At 43.5% G+C, this 18,964-nt stretch overlaps 1 protein-coding gene across 5 annotated transcripts in view; it reads right to left on the reverse strand.

Annotated features, from left to right (window-relative positions):
- NCOA1 (nuclear receptor coactivator 1) overlaps positions 1–18,964 on the reverse strand; it is a 185,667-nt gene that overhangs the window by 122,398 nt on the left and 44,305 nt on the right. For 4 of the 5 annotated variants that reach the window (XM_075497637.1, XM_075497635.1, XM_075497638.1 and 1 more), the window contains exon 2: positions 8,982–9,150. The gene's annotated coding sequence lies outside the window, so the exon portion shown is untranslated. Of the gene's footprint in view, positions 1–8,981; positions 9,151–10,737; positions 10,826–18,964 lie in introns of those variants that run through there. The other variant, XM_075497636.1, reaches the window with a different exon arrangement.

Raw genomic sequence — 18,964 nt, forward strand, 5'->3', positions numbered from 1 at the left:
CCTTCCACTTCAAGTATGAAGTTTCACTTATTTTCCGTCTCTGGACTATTTACTATTATGGTTGCAGTAAATTTAAGGCTGCTTAAATCAGAATTTTATTCCAGTATCTTAATAAAAGGTTTTCCCTTCATTTGCTACACATTCGGAGATACATGGAAATTGCTCAGCTGTATAAATCCAATGCTAAAAGACATACCATCCATCTGATATTCCGTTACTTTGTTATTAAAATTTGCTAATTAGTTTGCCTTTCCCTCTTCACACTTGGGCTTAAGACAGTAGAGAATTTCCCTACAGATAAAATTGGTCCCTTCTTAACAACCCATTCACGCTTCTAAAAGGAATATGCTTTCTCCCAGGTGACATTTTGATATGAACTGTAACAAGCAACGGGGCAATTTTCCTTTGATTTTGAATTTCATTTTAACTTCGCCAAATATATTTTAATATACATTCCGCAGTTCATCTGTAGCTGGGATTCATGACAGCTCCATTAAACAAATGTATGCCTTTCATTGTATAAAGAAACTCCAGGACAACAAGGTAGAGGAAGCAGGGGTGGGGAGGGAAAGCACATTAAAGCTAAGGCTTTATTAACCTCACGAGACTTCTCTGAAATCTGCAAGGGGAGTCTAAGGTCTTTACGAAAATAAAAGAAAAAAAAACATCTATGAAGAATTTACTATATATTCCTACATATTTTTTGCTATGTATTCCTACCGCCTCGTCATCTTTGCAACAGCTAGCGCTCTCCTAACTCGCAACTCCAAGAGGTAAGTAAAATCAAGGAGGAGAGCGAGTGTTATAAATATATGGGGGGGAAAAAACTGGTTTTATGGAAAAACATCACTTTTCACCTCAGAGAGACAAGAGTTCCCTGTGTATTAGCTACCCTAATGCCCCAGACGCAGGCAGAGCCTCTCTCTGCAGCCTCTCCATCCCGCTCCAGCGGGGCATCGGACGATGCAGACCATTTCTCTGCAGATACTGAATTTCACCCCGAGTCGGTAATTCTTATCAGCACCATACTCTGAAGTTTTAAGCATCATTTTGAGGTGCTTTGAGATGTCGGCACGTCAGGGAAGACGAGGACAGGATGCCATGAAGGAATGATGATCAAGGATGAGCAAAATTAAGATCTGCATTCCAAATCATCAGGATTTCATGGGTGTTGCGCTCCTAAAACTTGCTTGTAATGAAAATTATTTACCAGTATTTCTGGTTCTTGGAAAGTACAATTGTAGATGACGCCGCTGTCTCCCGCTCACAGGACTGACTAAACAGTAAATAATAATTTAAACCCGTATTCAGGCAAAACTGCCAGGAAATACTTTAAATTTCAGTCCTTTCCTGATGGCAGCAGGCGTGTGCACGTGTGTTTTAACGCGTATACCTTCATCTTCAAACCACAAGAACTAGGTATGGATAGTTTTCTTTCTGAGAAGCAAACAGAGCCGCGTACTTAGCAAAACCTCCCTGGCGCCGGTGAAAGGTATTCACCAACAACTCAGCACGGAAGTAAAAAACCACCAGAAAAATTCTTCTCACTTTTTGTCAGCCAAGCGGTAGCTTTGGGGTTTCACGTTTATCTCTTGAAAGTTTACCAGAAACAGATCTTACCACTCTCCTGAGTTATTGACAAGTGGTTACACAACTCCCATCAGCTCTAAAAAATGTTTTTAGTGATGACTGGAAGATAAAAAAAACTTCTCTAACTAAAAGCACAAATAGTCCTCACTAAGGGTTTAACCCATCTAAAATTTTCCCCTTTCAAAGATAAGATCAAAAGTAGGGAAACAAACAGTTCTAAGCAGGTTTGTTATTTTTAGAAGATAAAAGGACCTCCTCTTCAGATATCATGCTGTGCCACGTTTTCCCCAGAAGCTGCTGTGAAGAGCACGTCTGCAGAAGGCTCGGGGGAGCGATGGCTGCAACCGTCCCGGAGCACAACCTGCCTCTTGCAGGGGTAAACTCACTCACTGTCTCCAGCTCTACTCCCCGCTGGCTTCACCCCATCTAAGAGGCTTCAGACAGAAGACAAAACCTCATGGGAGGAGGAAGAAACCCCTCCAGAATGGATAGCTATCACCCCACGAACACAGCCAGGGTGGCGATGCCCATGAAGATGTGTCACTGCCTAGCAAGGCAAATGCTCACCTCCATTTTTATGATGATTTTTTTCCTTAAATGCTTCCACGCTGAGTAAACAGAACCGTGCTTCGTACAAATGGCTCAACGTCCAAATGGAGATCAGTCACAAGTGGTGTCCCTCAGGGGTCCCTATTGGGACCAGTACTGTTTAATATCTTCATCAGTGACCTAGATGATGGGATTGCGTGCACCCTCAGCAAGTTTGCAGATCACACCAAGCTGACTGGTGCAGTTGACACACTTGAGGGAAGAGATGCCATCCAGAGGGACTCTGATGGGCTCAAGAAGTGGCCACATGTGAACCTCATGAGGTTCAATAAGGCCAAGTGCAAGGTCCTGCATATGGGTTGGGGTAATCCCCAATATCAATACAGATGGGGGATGAAGGGATGGAGAGCAGCCCTGCGGAGAAGGACTTGGGGGTACTGGTGGATGAAAAATTGGATGTGAGCCAGCAATGTGCGCTTGCAGCCCAGAAAGCCAACCCTGTCCTGGGCTGCATCACCCGCAGCGTGGCCAGCAGGGCGAGGGAGGGGATTCTGCCCCTCGACTCCGCTCTGGTCAGACCCCCCCTGCAGTGCTGCCTCCAGCTCGGGGGTCCTCAGCACAGGAAAGACATGGACCTGCTGGAGCGGGTCCAGAGGAGGCCACAAAAATGGTCAGAGGGCTGGAACCCCTCTGCTGTGAGGAAGGGCTGAGAGAGCTGGGGCTGTTCAGCCTGGAGAAGAGAAGGCTCTGGGGGGACCTTATTGCGGCCTTTTGGAACTTAAAGGGGGCTTATAAGAAAGACGGAGAAAGACTTTACCAGGGCCTGTAGCAACAGGACAAGGGGCAACAGTTTTAAGTGAAAGAGGGCAGGTTTAGACTGGACATAACGAAGATATTTTTTACCATAAGGGTGGTGAGACACTGGAGCAAGTTGCCCAAAGAAGTTGTGGATACCCCATACATCACTGGAAGTGTTGAAGGTCAGGTTGGATGGGGCTTTGAGCAATCTGATCTAGTGAAAGATGTCCTTGCCCACAGCAGGGGGGTTGGACTAGATGATCTTTAAAGGTTTCTTCTGACCTAAACCGTTCTGTGATTCTATGACTTCAATCCTGCCAACCTCTGGATCATCTTCTGTGAACAAAAAAAAGGCAGAATTTCTCATACTTCTCTGGCTTACGGAGGCAGTGACCACAGCCGCGTCTTGCTGGGAGAATCAGCAATCGCTGGTGTCTCACCTCCAAAGAGCTGACAGCCAACGGGAAGCCCGACACCGAAGAGGTGCCCTTGAGAAGGTCAGAGCAGTAGCTAATACAAACTGACAAAGAGGTACCAAAATAGCTAAAACAATGAAAGAAAGTAAATAGGCATCAATTTATAACCTTACATCCACAGGAAGGGCTTATACAGCAAATACCACATTAGACAAAGAACAGCAAATCGTTAAATCCCAAAAACTGACGGACTCACTTGAGTGTGGTTTTCAATTAAACGATACATCATCTTTGTGGCCCAGGAAGTAGAAATTCCTCGAGGGCAGCCGAGAACCCAGCAGACTAAAAAGCCATTAACATATCCAGCATCATTTACTGTCCTGTTGGATGCTGATTACAATCCTGCTCAGCCAAGACACAAACACGTTTCCACCTCGTCTCCTCGGCACAGCAAGAGCTACCTACATGGTGGGGCTGGAGACAATGATGAATTAAGCTTCCATTGTTCAACGAACCACCACAGACCTGGAAGAGGGGGTTACAACCTGCATTAATGCTGTAGCCGTACACAAAAGGTGATGCTAAACTGATCACTGCAGAAATGGCTGTGGTAGATTAAGATATTCCCATTCCCGGGCTGTCTGTGAAGAGGATCTCACACTCACAGCTGAAGAGTTCATGTGAGAATTTCTCAAGAAGCTTGGGTTGAAAAGCTGCTGGAGAGGGCTCAGCCCAGCCTGGAGGACTCGGCAGCGCTGCAGATGAGGACTGTTCACAAGAATCGTGCTGTGGGATGAAATCACGGAAGCCACCAGCTTTGCCATGTAGGTTGCGATCAACAGTGGAGGGACAATGACATCTCAGACCTTGGCAGGGTTTCTGCAGCTGGTGTCTGGTCGTGGTCAAAGAATTAGGCTGGATTTGCGTAGAAATGTGAAAGCCTAAGAAAAAGGTGCATTTGCTTAAAATTTCTAGGAGTAAGGCAAATGGATGAAGTGGTTTGTTCCAAAAAATAAGCAAAACCACAAGCTGGATATTAAAACAAAGTAGTCAGAATAGATCTAATCAAAGCTCCTGGGCAAACAACGTTTAATGGAAGATGACCAAATCCTTCCTTAGACATTTTAATTTTTTGAAAGAGCTAAGCACCGAAAGTTCTACTTAATGGAAGAGGTGTGTGTCTCAAATAGTTTCTGTATAAACAAAGCACCCAATCTGACTGTCCAACTATAGGATTTACATGTGAAAACAAGAGTATCTAATGGCATTTTTAGAAAAAAGGAACAGAAAGAGTTCTCAGATGTGAAACTATAACCAGCTCCTGTATGAAAACAGTTCTTCCTTAATTTCGCACAGAAGAGCCAAAGTCACTAGCAGACATCTGAAATCCCATCAACTGTTTTCTTCTCAACATATGCTTGAAACTTTTGTCTTCAGCATCGCGCAGGTGTGTCTAACATATAAACATCTAACAGAAAGAAGGATTTCAACATTATGCAAACAAGGACTGCAGCAGAATCAAATGACCAAATAAAAACAAAACGGGGGGAGACCCAGTTGAGACTTGAACACCTTCAACAGGGTGAGTGCTTTTAATAGAAACTTTTTTGCTAGTGAGAGCTGGCTATAACACCTTCATGACAAATATTAAAAGAAATGTGTTGGGGGCCTCCACGTGCTAATTCTAACTTTTCTTCTAAAAAAATAAAACCAACCCAAAAAAAACAAAAATACCCAACTCTTCAGCATTTGTATTTGGCAACCTAAAGAGAGAAAAACATCTCCTGTTATTGTGGCTGCAGGCTGGCCAGCAGAAGTACAAGAAGCCCGACTTGAAGATGCAATATTCCTGGCAGGTGTCCTCTGCAAAGCGGCAGAAGCTTCAGGCCTCTCCCTGCACGTGGTCCATGGTGGTTGTCATAGAATCACAGAATCATAGAATGGTTTGGGTTGGAAGGGACCTTAAAGATCATCTAGTTCCACCCTCCCTGCCATGGGCAGGGACATCTTCAACTAGACCAGGTTGCTCAAAGTCCCATCCAACCCAGCCTTGAACACTTCCAGGGATGGGGCATCCATGACTTCTCTGGGCAACCTGTGCCAGTGCCTCAGCACCCTCATAGTGAAGAATTCCTTAGGTCTAATCTAAATCTACCCTCTTTCAGTTTAAAGCCATTACCCCTTGTCCTATCGCTACCCCTGCCCTTGTAAAAAGTCCCTCTCCAGCTTTCCTGTAGGCCCCTTCAGGTACTGGAAGGCTGCTATAAGGTCTCCCTGGAGCCTTCTCTTCTCCAGGCTGAACAACCCCAACCCTCCCAGTCTGTCTTCATAGGAGAGGTGCTCCAGCCCTCTGACCATCTTCGTGGCCCTCCTCTGGACCTGCTCCAACAGCTCCATGTCCTTCTTATGCTGGGGGCCCCAGAGCTGGACACAGTACTGCAGGTGAGGTCTCACCAGGGTGGAGTAGAGGGGCAGAATCCCCTCCCTCGACCTGCTGGCCACGCTTCTTTTGATGCAGCCCAGGACACGGTTGGCTTTCTGGGCTGCAAATGCACATTGCCAGATCATGTTGGGCTTCTCATCAACCAACACCCCCAAGTCCTTCTCCTCAGGGCTGCTCTCAATCCATTCTCTGCCCAGCCTGTATTTGTGCTTGGGATTGCCAGAGCGGAGTCCTGTCCATTCTCTACCAGGCAACCTAGAGAGCCTTTTCCAGAGGGCATGGCGGGAGTTCCTGGTTTGTCTGTGCTCTTTGCTTTTTAAAAGCAAGGCTTCAGGAGCGCTCCAATAGCTTTAATTCATACGTGGCGAGACAAGCCTGGGATTTCTTCTTCCTAAGTCCCCAAAAGTGCTGCGTACATCTTTGTCTTGATCAGCAGGACTCCATTTCAAATACATGGCTGAAACAACATCCCTCTCTAAAACTAACAAAAGAGGTAGAAGAACAGATGATTTAGAAGTACGGTGACTGCCAAGCCCATCATCTGTGTCCTTCCTGCCCCGCCAGCAGCCCCCAGGAAAAGGGAACGGCAAGGCAGAGGTTACAACTTCAAGGAAGCTCACCTACAGTAAATACCTCTCACGAGATACCATTTATAAAGTGTTGCAACGCTTGAAAATGCTGTTAGCAGCAGGAAATCTATTTAAAGTGGAAGGAATATGATCATTAAGGAATAAAGAAGGAGTTTTGGCTCAGCAAAGACCTACGGCTAGGGTGGGGGAGGGAGCGTCTCAGTGACTGCATTTACATTTTTTCATCTCAAAGCCCCATCGCAGGATAAAGGGGATGGGAACTCAATCACAGCAAACGGATTTCATGCCAAGCCAAAAAGTCCATTTGCTAGAGGAAAAAATGAAATTTAATAAGACAGGTGGGGGGAAAAAAAAAAAAATAAGGAAAGGCTGGGAGGTGCCAGGTGGGATGAAGGCAGGGCTCCCCCCGGCTCACTGCAGGGGCTAGCCTATCAGTCCCCTAAATTAGGGGAAATCCAGAGCAGCCGAGGAGGCACCTCACCCTTAAAATTAATCTAGAACTCACTCTTCCTCCTCACGACGATATCGAATTTCATAGTTAAGAATTTAACCCTTTACTTGCCTGGGCTGCATCTGTCAAGCTGCCTGACGTTAAGAGATGTCTCAGGTAAAGCCTGGCCACTGCCAGGCGTGTGATTTATACTGATTGCTTTGGGGGGGAGGAGAAAATTAAGAAGATAAAGCTGTGTACAGCCCATGCTCCAGCCCGAGGCCATCGGTTTGCAAGCTCCCAGCCTGGGCAGGTATTAATCAGCGCCTGGAAAGCAGGAGGTCGGCAGCAGGGAGAGCCCACCACCACCCTGCGAGGTCACCCCTTCAAAAGCTGAATCTGGTCAGATACCAGACAGAAAAATAAAGACATCTTAAGAGTCGCAGGAGCTAAGATTTTTTGTTTGTGTGTGATACAGCTTACCCGCTTCCAATCAAAAAGTCGCTGTTCTGTCCAGAGGGAAAAGTGATCTTTTTGCAGTAAAAAATCCTGAATCCAGCTGTGCATTTATCGGGCAAAGCACAGTTTAATAATTAACTCTCAGCAGCACTTCCAGCACTGGACTGGGGCTCTGCTGGTTTCTTACCACTCACGGGCAGCCCCCCAGCTCCTCTCTGCCCAGGCGACTCTGAGCTAACAGATCGGGACAGCACACAGCAATACAGAAGTGATATTATTTCCAAATTTTACAACCATACCTAATTACCACCATCATTTGTGCTACAAATGGAAGACACACCAAGGCAGAGATCAAAGAGCCTTGCCCAAAAACGCAAGTCAAACACTAGACAGCCAGATGCAGCGGGGCAAGGGGGAACAGCTCCCAGCCACCACTACCCCTGTGCCTCATCTTGGGCAACCGATTATCTGCCCTCCAGCCACCAAACCGATCGGGGAGGACATCTGGAATACGGCACTGACATCTCCAAGCCACCGCAGTCCCTGCTGCAGCGATCATCCCACCACAGTTCAGGGAAGCAACCAACTCAAGGACAGAAACCAGGCGGCCAAAGCAGCCCACGGAGGACATCATCACCAGTACCTTACTGGGACTAGTATTTACACTGCATTGAAGAGGAGCATAGGAGCAAGCCATGCTCAGTCCAGAAGGAAATATCCCATTTTCCACTGCGCTCCAGCCAAAACCAGCTCCAACACAAAAGTTTCTTGCAACACCAGCTATCTCAGACAGGAAATTGTGATACAAGCAATATAAAATTTCATCAGTCAAAAGCTGCTGTAGTGATATATGTAATTTTTGCCTTACGGCATGTCAGCTAGAAGCTGGTTTTCCAGGGAAATTAGCAGGGGTACAGGTCCTCCCCTCTCCTGCGTACTCACGGTCCACAGCAGTAAGCACTCCCAGTCTTGATGGAGAGAGGCTGCAAATCCCACAGCCATACAGTAGCTGCAGCCAACACATCATCCAACTGCTACTTGGTTTACCATTTTGTTCATTTCTAAATATATTCTACTGTCTTTCCAAGTTACCACTCCATTACAACAATTTTCCTTTAAGATATTGCCGGCTGTGGGCAAACCACAGAAGTGTTCAAGTTGTTACATGCATCAGCTACTAAGAGCTACAAGGATGCTGAGTGCACACTTCTTGCTCTGGAAGTTGTAGTAGCTCTTGCCATAAAACATTCTGATTTCCCAAGTTCGTGACTTTTAAAATTCTCTAGTTATGGACTCAATTCACCTGATCAACACTGCGAGCCAGCCTACAGCATAACACTGACTTACCAAAACCACATATTATTCTTTAGCACAAATCCTTTGCATACCATTCTGCCACTGCAGCAATTAGCTATTCAATTTTGCAAAACATATTGAGAAAGCACAGTTGATTCAGGCAATAATTTCATCTTTATGAGCTTTTAAAGCAACTCTCGTAGCTACGAATGCAATGCAGACTGACTGCACATCTCATGTACGGACAACAATCCAAAGGATGCCAAGGACAGAGAAAAACAGTGACTTTTGCTTTCAGCAGTCTCAGCAATTAATTCTGCATGAAGAGGTGCTCCAGCAAAAACCACCTCCATGACAGGTTTAAACATTTTCCGCCAGAGAAAAGAAGAAAGAGAGACCTGCAACCTTACCTCTATCTTCCCGAGGTGAAAGATGGTTCATGGGAAAAACTGGATTCTTCAGTTAATTAAACAGCAAAACAACAGAATCCTAGAGCCTCAGCAAACGCAGGCATCGACCTTCCATGGGCAGTCTTCACATGAATTCTTCTGATAGGGGACCAGCATCAATTACTGAGTCCTGCAGAGGAAAAGACAGTTTGTTTGCATTATCTTTCATTTCTCTTTCTGAATTATTATTCACACGATGCAATTTTCAGTGTTTTAAGTAGAAAAACAGCAAAGTCGAGGTCAAGTATTAATTCACAGCAGCATCATTAATAGCTTGCTGACCTTCTCAATACTATCAATTGCAAGGTATCTTTTTAATTTCATTGGAAAAGAACTCATCAAGGTTCCTCAAGCTTTAAGCTACTTGGGGAAATAAAGTAAATGAAAGCTTAATACTCCAACCGATATGTTTTTTTAAATTTTCCCCTCCCTCTTTCCCAGTGCCACTCCTAAGAAATAAAGATTACCCTCCAGAAAAACACAGCACAGATCTAGTAGCAAATCTGCCATAGCGAGACAGCATCTACGCAACACGGGAGATAAAAACTAGCACCAGAAAATTACAGTTGGTGTTTACAGCCAACAGGCTGCAGACCACCGCCGAACTCATAAAACTCAAAGGTAATGAGATTCTTCCCTGCCTCACAAAGGCACGGATAGTAAATTGCTGTTGTTACTAAGCATTAAGTTAGAACCGGATCAAGGGGATTTCTCCAGTTCCTCCTTTTCCGCAGACTTTCTGTATGGCCCTCGATAAGCCAGGTAGCCTCTGAACCTGAGATGAGCATAATTATTTCTCTCCCGAAGCACGTATGCCGTAAAAAGATACCAAGACTGCAGTACGTCCATTTTCTTCAGCTATTCCCTCTCCTGTAAGCCAACTTGCTAGTATGTCAACTAATCTGTGGCTTGCAAAGACCTTGCTTGGTTGAAAAATTTAAGTTCATAAAATAGGGCTCTTCATATTGTGATGTGCTGCCTGAATTCTAATGAAAAAGTAATTAATTTAAAAAAAAACCACCATGGAAACACTGAGATGAGCTTCATAACCTTTCTTCCAAGCCACTCCACACATTGCAGTTTCTATAGCCAAGCTTGCTACCCACCCCATCAAATGCCGCGAGACAGAAGTCCCAATATTGCTTTTGAACTTTTATTTGTAGGAGCTATAGGATGCGATTCATCTTAATCAACCTTAGACACCTAAGAGCTGGTTGGAAACCAGAGCTGGTAATTCCAGGGTCCCTCTGCAGTCAATAAACAGGTCCACAAATCTCCCCTTGGAGATGCTGGACGGAGATGTCTGCAGGTGCCCGGCAGCCCAACCAGCCCCAAAGGCTGGCTGCTGCTTCAGCGCTTCAGGTTTGGTCCCTAAGGAACCACCAAGTTAGGAGGACACGTTAAATTACTTCCAGGATGTGTCTATTTTCTTTCTTTCTCTCTCTCTCTCACAGGGTTATTAGGATTACTGGGTTAAATTTATATCTCTAAATCCGAGTATCTAAAGATAGGTGAGGGGAGTACCATCATTAGTTCAAAAACTGCTTGTCCCCATCGCCGCTGCTGCTATTACAAAAGAAATTACTTACATGGACACAGTCATTAGAATACTGTCTTAATAACACACCCGTCATTAGCAACACAAGACTCTTATAAGTCACTCGTCGCAATTTATTCAAGAAAAGTCAAGCAGGCAAAAGGAGGGAGGAAAACTCACAGGGCAGCATCATCTCCAAGGCACTGGCAAAGAACAGCTCCAGAAGATTATGGATCCACATCCGAACAGAGAGGTACGACTAGAGCACCTCCCGACGGGAGACAGGATGCCTGCCTTGTTAAGCATCCGTTTTTATACACGCGTGCACATAAATGAACACAAAAGGTGCGCAAACTTCTGTATCGCTCAGGCTTCCAGGCTGAAAGTTACTTTATACCAGTAGGAGACAGTCTTTGAATTTCTAAATAATATAGATGTCCCAGCTTCTTTCACTACCCCTACAATAAATAAATGAAATTATGCTAAGGAATGAATGTTAAAAATAGAAAAACATAAATAATAACGGAAACTTTAAGAATATGTTTCCAGATTCCTGGGGCAAGGTTTGTGTCTGGGGGCGATTAAACTCCCCAAACTAAAAAGGGAAGATGTTCCTGTTTTAAAAAAATAAATATACTTATCTCAACCTGGCTCTCACGAAAAGGAAAGCAACAATCAAATAAAAAAATATATATAACAAAGAGAAGAAAAACTAAACTAAATATTAAAATACATCAGAAATGTAGTGATATGAAAGAGCAAGAGAAGCGAAATGCAATGAGAGGAACCACAACTCAAAGGTTTGGGCGTATCAGGTTATAAAAATTACCTAGGAACAGCAAATTCCAGCAATGGCCGAGGACCATTACTGCACAGAAACAGAGCAACCGCCAGCAATATTATAGAAACGGCAGAAGAATGCAACAAATATTTCTGTTCATTAATTAAGAAAGAAACCAGATGGTACAGTCATGCCACAGGAAACATTTTCTGTTCCAAACAGCAATGCAGGCAGATGTGAAACAACAGCTAACAGAGCTGGTCGTGTTTAAGTCAGGAGATCTTCAGCTGCATCCCAGAGGTTTTAAAAGAGCCGGACACGAAACCCTCCGGACCATTTATCATAGCTTCCCGCAAGTGTTAACTCGGGAGGTTTGAGAGCATTGAAGGACACGCTGTCGTGTTAATATTTCAAGCACGTGAGCAGGATGACCAAGCTAATAACAAGCTACCGGTCCAGCTTACATCCCAGGAAGACAAGGGAAATGCTGGTATAAAACCTAATTAGGAATTATAGGAAGTAAACTGATGTCTATCGACACATAGGTCTTAAATCAATTGTTTGTGTTTTTATTATGACTACAAGATTGGCAGCAACCTGCAACAGATCTGATGGAACATACTTAAGAGTTCGGTAAATCATTTAACTTTGTAAAGTATGATTTCTCAAGTCACTGGAATTACATTACATAACATGGAATATATTAAACAGATTAATAATTGGCCAAGCGACAAGTCATAAAATATAACTAGATCATCATTAATCACGTGCTCGTACTGAAATCCCAGAAGGAGCAGCTCTTGCGCCCTACATTACTCATCCTCCTGCAAGCCATGAGCAAAAGCCACTGCAACTCAGACTCACACCGACTCCGAAAGCTGCAAATAGCAAAGGACACGAGATCTGGATCTTTCACCAACGTGACTACCACCAAAGACCTTGCACATCTTTCTCACCAAACGCAAACTGGGAGCAGAGACCCTTCCCAATCCAGATGAGATGTAAGAGAGGAGGGACACACCAGCAGCGTACGAAGGCAGCAGCAGCCTGCTCAGTGCAAGAACAAGGGGGCAAGAAATGAAAGTAGCAGGTGGCAGGTCCAAAACCAAACAAGAGACAGCGGTTTCTTCACACGCGACCCAGCCAAGCGGTTTAGCTCCTTGCTGCAGGATGTGGTGCACGCTAAACGTCAGCGTGAGCTCAAGGGAAGACTGGCCATGTCACAGAGCAAACACCCACGATGGTTACTAATAAGATGGACATCATCTCTAGCTGGGAAAGTCCTGGAGGTGTTGAATGATCAGAGGCTGGAGAGTTGGGAAAGTGTCATACAGGGTCTGCCCAGTTCTCACGTCCTTGTGGAGGCTCCGCTTTTAGAAACAGGGTGCAGATCCATCAATGTTATTCTTATATTCTCTCCTAAGAGTAGAGGAAACTGTACTTTGGAAAAGATCTCAGCGATGGTGGACCACCAACCACACATGGCTCCCCAGTGCAGCTCCCTTTGGCAGCAGCACTGCATCATCCATGTGCATGAAAAACTCCTGAACGTGGAAGCTCAACCCATTCTTTCAAATACAACTGAACTCAGGGAGGTCCTACAGCCTCTCGTGCAGGTGATTGTATCAGATACTGTTAACAACCTCTCCTGTTCCAGAGATGGTGAAACCATGGCTTTTGAACCACAAGCAGCCTACAGGCAGCCCCAGAGTCCCTCCCAGACTGCAGCAAAGTTGCACAAGCAGCAGTGGGGAGACGTTGTTCCAGGGACATCGGATGATCTGAGCCCACATCAGCAGAAGAAAGCAGGTTTGAGAGGCAGACCGAAACACACGCCTCATTCAGAGAGCACCAAAGATCTTCCAGACATAATTCCCTGGCAGAACCTCTCCATCCCCTCAAGCACTCCCACGTCCCACCAGCTTTCCTGTCCTCAACCATATGAAGATTTTGCTAAGCTTTCCCAGATCATTACTACACGACCTGTCTGCAGACTACTGCCCATAGTCCGTAAATCACAGTAAGAAGCTAAAGGAGCTGGATCTCGGCTTTTCTTTCCAAAACAATACCTTGAGGCACTAATAAAAGACACTTTACAAGTGCTATTATGCACAAGCTTTCAGTTTAAGGCATAGAGAGATCTGGAGGACAGATAAAAGAAATAAGTATCCATAGATTATATGCATCTACAGCCCAGGATATTTTTTTCCCTTTCATCAGAAAGCCTTTTAATTAGTAGGAATATGCACTGAGAGATTTCCAACATAAAAAACCCCAAGCCCTTTCACTGAAGCTTGCATTGACTGGTGACCTTTGCTCTTCTGTTTTCTTCCTAAATCCTGTATTCAGCATTTTTTGCTCAAACTATTGATGACTTTCACTGAACAGTTTGAAGTTATTTGCTTTAGGTGTATCCACGTTTTTTCCCCCCAACAAAGCATCAAAGTTGGGTTGTTCCCTGCAACCCAACAAAGCAGAAAGAAGAAATACCCCATGCAAGTCGATGGATTGGACCCTGGTTTTAAACACTTGAAGCTGAAGGCAAGAAGTGGGTTATCCACGATCTTGTTAAGCATATCCTCTGAAGCTGCTTTGAGCAAGGTTCAGACCAGATGACCTCCTGACACACCTTCCACCTAAACTATCCCGCATTAACTATAGCAGATTCAGCATATCAAAAGTTCTTCTTATCCCATGAAAACATATTCAAACACTCACAGGAAAGCCTGATGTGTTGCTGAACCCGTCAGCCTTTCCATCCATGTGTCTGCTTTGAAATTCTACTAATCAGTTGAAAAATTAGTGGAGAGTAGAAGGAAGCTAAAATCTAGCATGGTGTTTAGGCTCAAGGTCAACTGCTAATATATTTTTGGGTAAAATATATCCACTAAACCACTTCAGACATTCCAGTGACCAGAAGAAACAACTTCCTGTCATCCTTCATCCAAGCTAGATCTCACCCAAAACCTTTCATCTTTAGCTTACTACAACATTTTTCAGTCCCTCAAAGTCATGTGCTTTCTACTGCATCTTCAGTCATGGACCTACAGGCATAAACGCTTTGTAGCCGAGTTCTCACACAGCCCATGATGGACCGAGCCACCACAGCACCTCTGAAGCAGTCATCACTTAGCATGTGAAACATGCATCTTTCAATATGTCCCTTGTTATATTTTACTTAAGGCTCTACATATTTTATCGGCGACTGTTTAATATTAAAATGCATAAACAAGGGTCCGTGGAGCCAGGACCAGAAAGAGCATTACTCTCTTCACTTGATGAGTGGGCTCCAGACCTACAACATGAAGACAAACGTGAACATAGCGCTGGGTTTGTCCAACCTCGGCCCACGCTGTGACCGTAGGATCCTCTCCTGTCTTTCTGCTGCAAAAGTCTGTTCCATTTAGCCTAGGTAATCAAAGCTAATAAATTATACCTAACTATAAAAAGCAAGTGGAAAGGAGCTAGGAGGGATTTAATGTTTATTGTATGTTGACAAAATCCATAATTTATTTACTTGTTTTTCATTGCCGTGCTATATATAAAAAGGGCAGACTACAAAGTAATATTAAAAAAGAACAGCTTTGTTACAAGGGGTTGCAGGGAGCCTCCCGCAAGGACCTTCCTTTTCTGCCTGCTTACAAGTACCGTGCAGCACCAAATATTTTTTTGCAGCTTCTCCAAACTCCAAGGCTGTTGGGCCAGTGCAAATGCTGCATTTTTAAACGAGATATTTAATCTCCCTGGAGTAAGGACATTCAGGCAACAGTTTCAAGGCAATGCCAATTCTCACTCATTTTCCCCCTGTGAAAGTACTCTTTCAGGTTCCCTTTAAATTTGTTTTTGCTTAAGAACTTCTACACATTTTTGGGCATCTGGAAAGCCTGTATTCCTCCTTATCTACTTTTTCATGTACTACTGCCTGATTTATACCCAATACCAAGTATGTGTTGCAGGAGACAGAGAGAAAAGCCGTTTTGCAAGAGGGCTAAATCTGTTTGCCAGTTAACTGTTGCAAATTAAAAGGTCAGAAAAACAATCACTGTATTTGGAAAGAATAATTTTACACAACTAAGACCGCAACGAAGAAAAAAAAAATATATTAACTTTGTTCCAGTAAAGCGAGTTGTCTTATCTACCCATGAGGAAGTTTAATAAACAGCTTTCTGTACTTCTAAGGTTTTGAACACGTGCCAGGTTTTGCAGGGATCTCACTCGTCCTAGATGAAACTGCAGGGCTTTAACTGAAAAGCAGAAAGTGTAAAATATGTTTTAAAATAAATCTGAAGGAGAAATTGATTGCGTTTGTTCGTTTAGGCAATCAATAACAACAGGCAATACTAATACTAAAGTTACATCCGCAGATTACTCCTACTGTTACAGATCAAGACGGATGAATTAACCTGCCGGTTCCCAAAGCCCAAGATACCCCAAGATACTCCTGCAAGACAGGAGAGGCACATCACGGAGCCCAAGTCAGGAGCCATGCCAGACTTCTGCGGGTCTCCGCAACAATCCCATACGTCCATGAATGCTCAACCTGCCACAGGTCTCCTACACCACCTTTGGCTTTTCTTCATTCATCCGCCTCATTGCAACACAAAGCCCAAAGCTGCCAATTTTGGTATTTATGCAAATTGTTGTAATTTTGAACCAGCTCAAGATTTCACAAGTGCTGTGAAGCCGTAATAGTACTTTGCTGGCAGCTGGACCACTTCAGGAGCTTCAGGCAGTGGAAATCAAGTCAAAATCTCGCCCTTGCCATGGCTTGACCATCATCAGCTCTGGGGACCACTGAACCTGCTGCAGGATCCTGCTATGAGAATAAACCTGAAAGCTCTGTAGCAGGTGACACTTTCCAAGGGTGCTTCAGCCATCCCTGCCACAGTACGTGCAAGCAGGGCTCCTGTTTTGCATCCTGAAAGCAGAAGTGTGCTTTAAGGGGAGAAAAGAAAATCCCAAACCCAAAACCCGAAGCGTTTTTCTATCCACACACAACCCAGCAGCCCAGGTGCCCACCCACTACATTTTGCCAAATTAATCCATAGCTTGCTCCTAGCCACAGGAATCATTAGATTTATGTCCAAAAACTCTCAAGTCATTAACGGCCTTAACTGCACACTTTATATTCGTTTTTAATAACTTCCTGATATAGATTAGATCCAACTTTATTCCTCCCTCACCGGCTGAACGTGAACTCTACGAACACCCTAATTTCTGGAACAGCATCCACATTCTCAGAATATTCGGTTTCTCTCATTAGGGCAAATTTGGTTTCAAGCCAAATGACATATAAATAATTATTTACACAGCTCAGTACTCCTGCAGTGCTCAGGTTCCTTTTCTTCCAAAGCCTCACAGTTATCTTAAAAAGTGTCTACTGTCATTTGCAAACTATTTTGTCAGACTGATGCCAAAGGGTGATAACCGCTTGCTTGCTTGATGTCAGCTCCTTGTAAAGGCTGAAATGGCATAACGTTTCCCAAGGACTATACTTGAAGTTATCTCTGTGTAATCTAGGAGAGATGATCTCGTACAGAAGGGAGTAACTGGTTTGAAGAGCTGTGCAAATGCTAATTCCTCGGGCTGGAAAGAAGAGGCATCTTTGAAAGTGGAATTTAAGCCATCACAGGTTCCCTGTTTCAACAAAACCAGCTCCTACCACACTTCAAAAATAAATCCCTAATCTGAGATCTCCTGTAAAGAACAGTCTTGATCTTAGGAACGTGAGACTGACTTCTAATTCTTTCCTACCTTTTTTTCCTCTCTACTCAAAGCCAATGACGATGATTAAATGATGACAAATGGGTTTGTACGGGTACCATCGTGAAACAGGCTGCTGTCCCAGTAAACCTTAACGATGCACAAATACACTGTTATTACCAAGCGATGCACAGACACTGTGGTGGCCTCAACCCTTCACGATCACTTGAACAGCTGTGCAGTGGATTACAAGTATGTGGTACAGTACTTTAAACTGTTTACTTTCTTACTATCCATCATTAAAATGTGCTTAACAACAAGTACCAGCAGTCTGGGACAGATGTTCTTGCCTTTTTTTCTTCCACAAAATGTAATTTAAAAAAACTAATAGAGAAGGATATCATAAATAAAATATATAAAGGATATTGTATATAAAATTACAGAGTTGAAAGATTTTTGTTAATATATTAACACAGAGAAGGTGTACTAGAGTCCAACTGTGACAACTTTGCTATTAATTCGTATGCCTGGACTTCCAGCTCTTAATTATCCTTGTCTTACATTTTTAACTCTAAAGGTGCTTTATTGTCCTGGCATCAAAACAACAACGGGGAAGGCATTAGACATTGTGAAATCCTAATTCTCTTGATTTCAATTAATTTGGAATTCCAGTTACATTAGACTCCAAATACCGTTTCACAAGGGCCTGGGTCATGCTGAGTCAAGTGCATGCTTGGGAGTAAGAGTAAGCTGAAGATGCAAAGCGCTCTGCACCATCACAGGTATTCATCTCTAATAAAAACGTCACTGTCCTCAGCCCTGTGATTTCAGATCTGTATCTCATCACCTTTATTGAATCCAAACTGTGGCAGAGCTCGTTATATCCAGAAGCAATTTAGAAGTTTCTGAGAAGCTGACTCAATAGGTGTCTTTAAAAAGTAAAGCCAACGAAATCATTTTAGAATGTTCTCTGACGCTTCTTGAGTGTCGTGTCTTAATGATTAAATAGATTGGGATGATGAAGGGGGAAAAAAGAAATTAATACGACTTTCTGAAACAACCGCCACTTCAAGATTTGAAAACTGCTCTTCTCTCACTGTCCCCATTACTCACATCATTATATTTGAGATTTTTATACAATGCAGATAAGCTCAGATAAACAGACTGGGTATGAACACAGAAGTACTGTGTTTACTATAATCCCTGGCTGACAATTAAATAACACAAAGCATATTAATACTAAGAAAACAATTATACTGGAGTTATAACTCCATATATCATGGAATAGCATAAATCCATATATACATAATATAAGAATATGTAGCTATAGCTACAGAAAGAAAATTCGGTAGTAAAAAGGTAATTTTGAGGACTCTAATGAGTGGGAAAAAAAATGTAAAGCAAAACCTTTGTCACTGCTATGTTACTGCACACTACAATACAATGCTGTTTAAACAGTTTAAATGCATGTTTATCTTTTTTAATTATTTCAGTACAGTACCCGAAAAAAATACTGAGACTTTATCAAAAAACAAATTCCTTAAAGCGGTAAGAACATTTCTAGAAGGTTTCATCAAAGTCAGGACCAAGGGTGGGAAATGGGTTACACTTCTTCTTGTTCTGTTAGAGAAGGGAAAGGTGGGCGTAGAGGGAAGGAAATTCCACGTACAGGAGCATCCAACGTGCAAGCTGCACTGGAGCTGGCAAAGCAGAGGTGCCGCCGTGGATGAGGACCATTAAAGGCAGCTTGGAATATATCGCCGAAGCTTTTAAGATGACATGCTTATCAGCCTGAATGCCTAACCAGTGCTTTAGAAATAAAGGATTAGTGCGAGTAGAGGGCCTGTGTTTATACAGAAGAGCTGTAGTGAACTTAAAAGCTTTACAGCTTTCTCATGTATTTATGCTTATTAAAAAAGAACA

Source organism: Mycteria americana, chromosome 3, assembly GCF_035582795.1.
Source record: "Mycteria americana isolate JAX WOST 10 ecotype Jacksonville Zoo and Gardens chromosome 3, USCA_MyAme_1.0, whole genome shotgun sequence".
In the NCBI taxonomy this organism is placed as follows: domain Eukaryota; kingdom Metazoa; phylum Chordata; class Aves; order Ciconiiformes; family Ciconiidae; genus Mycteria; species Mycteria americana.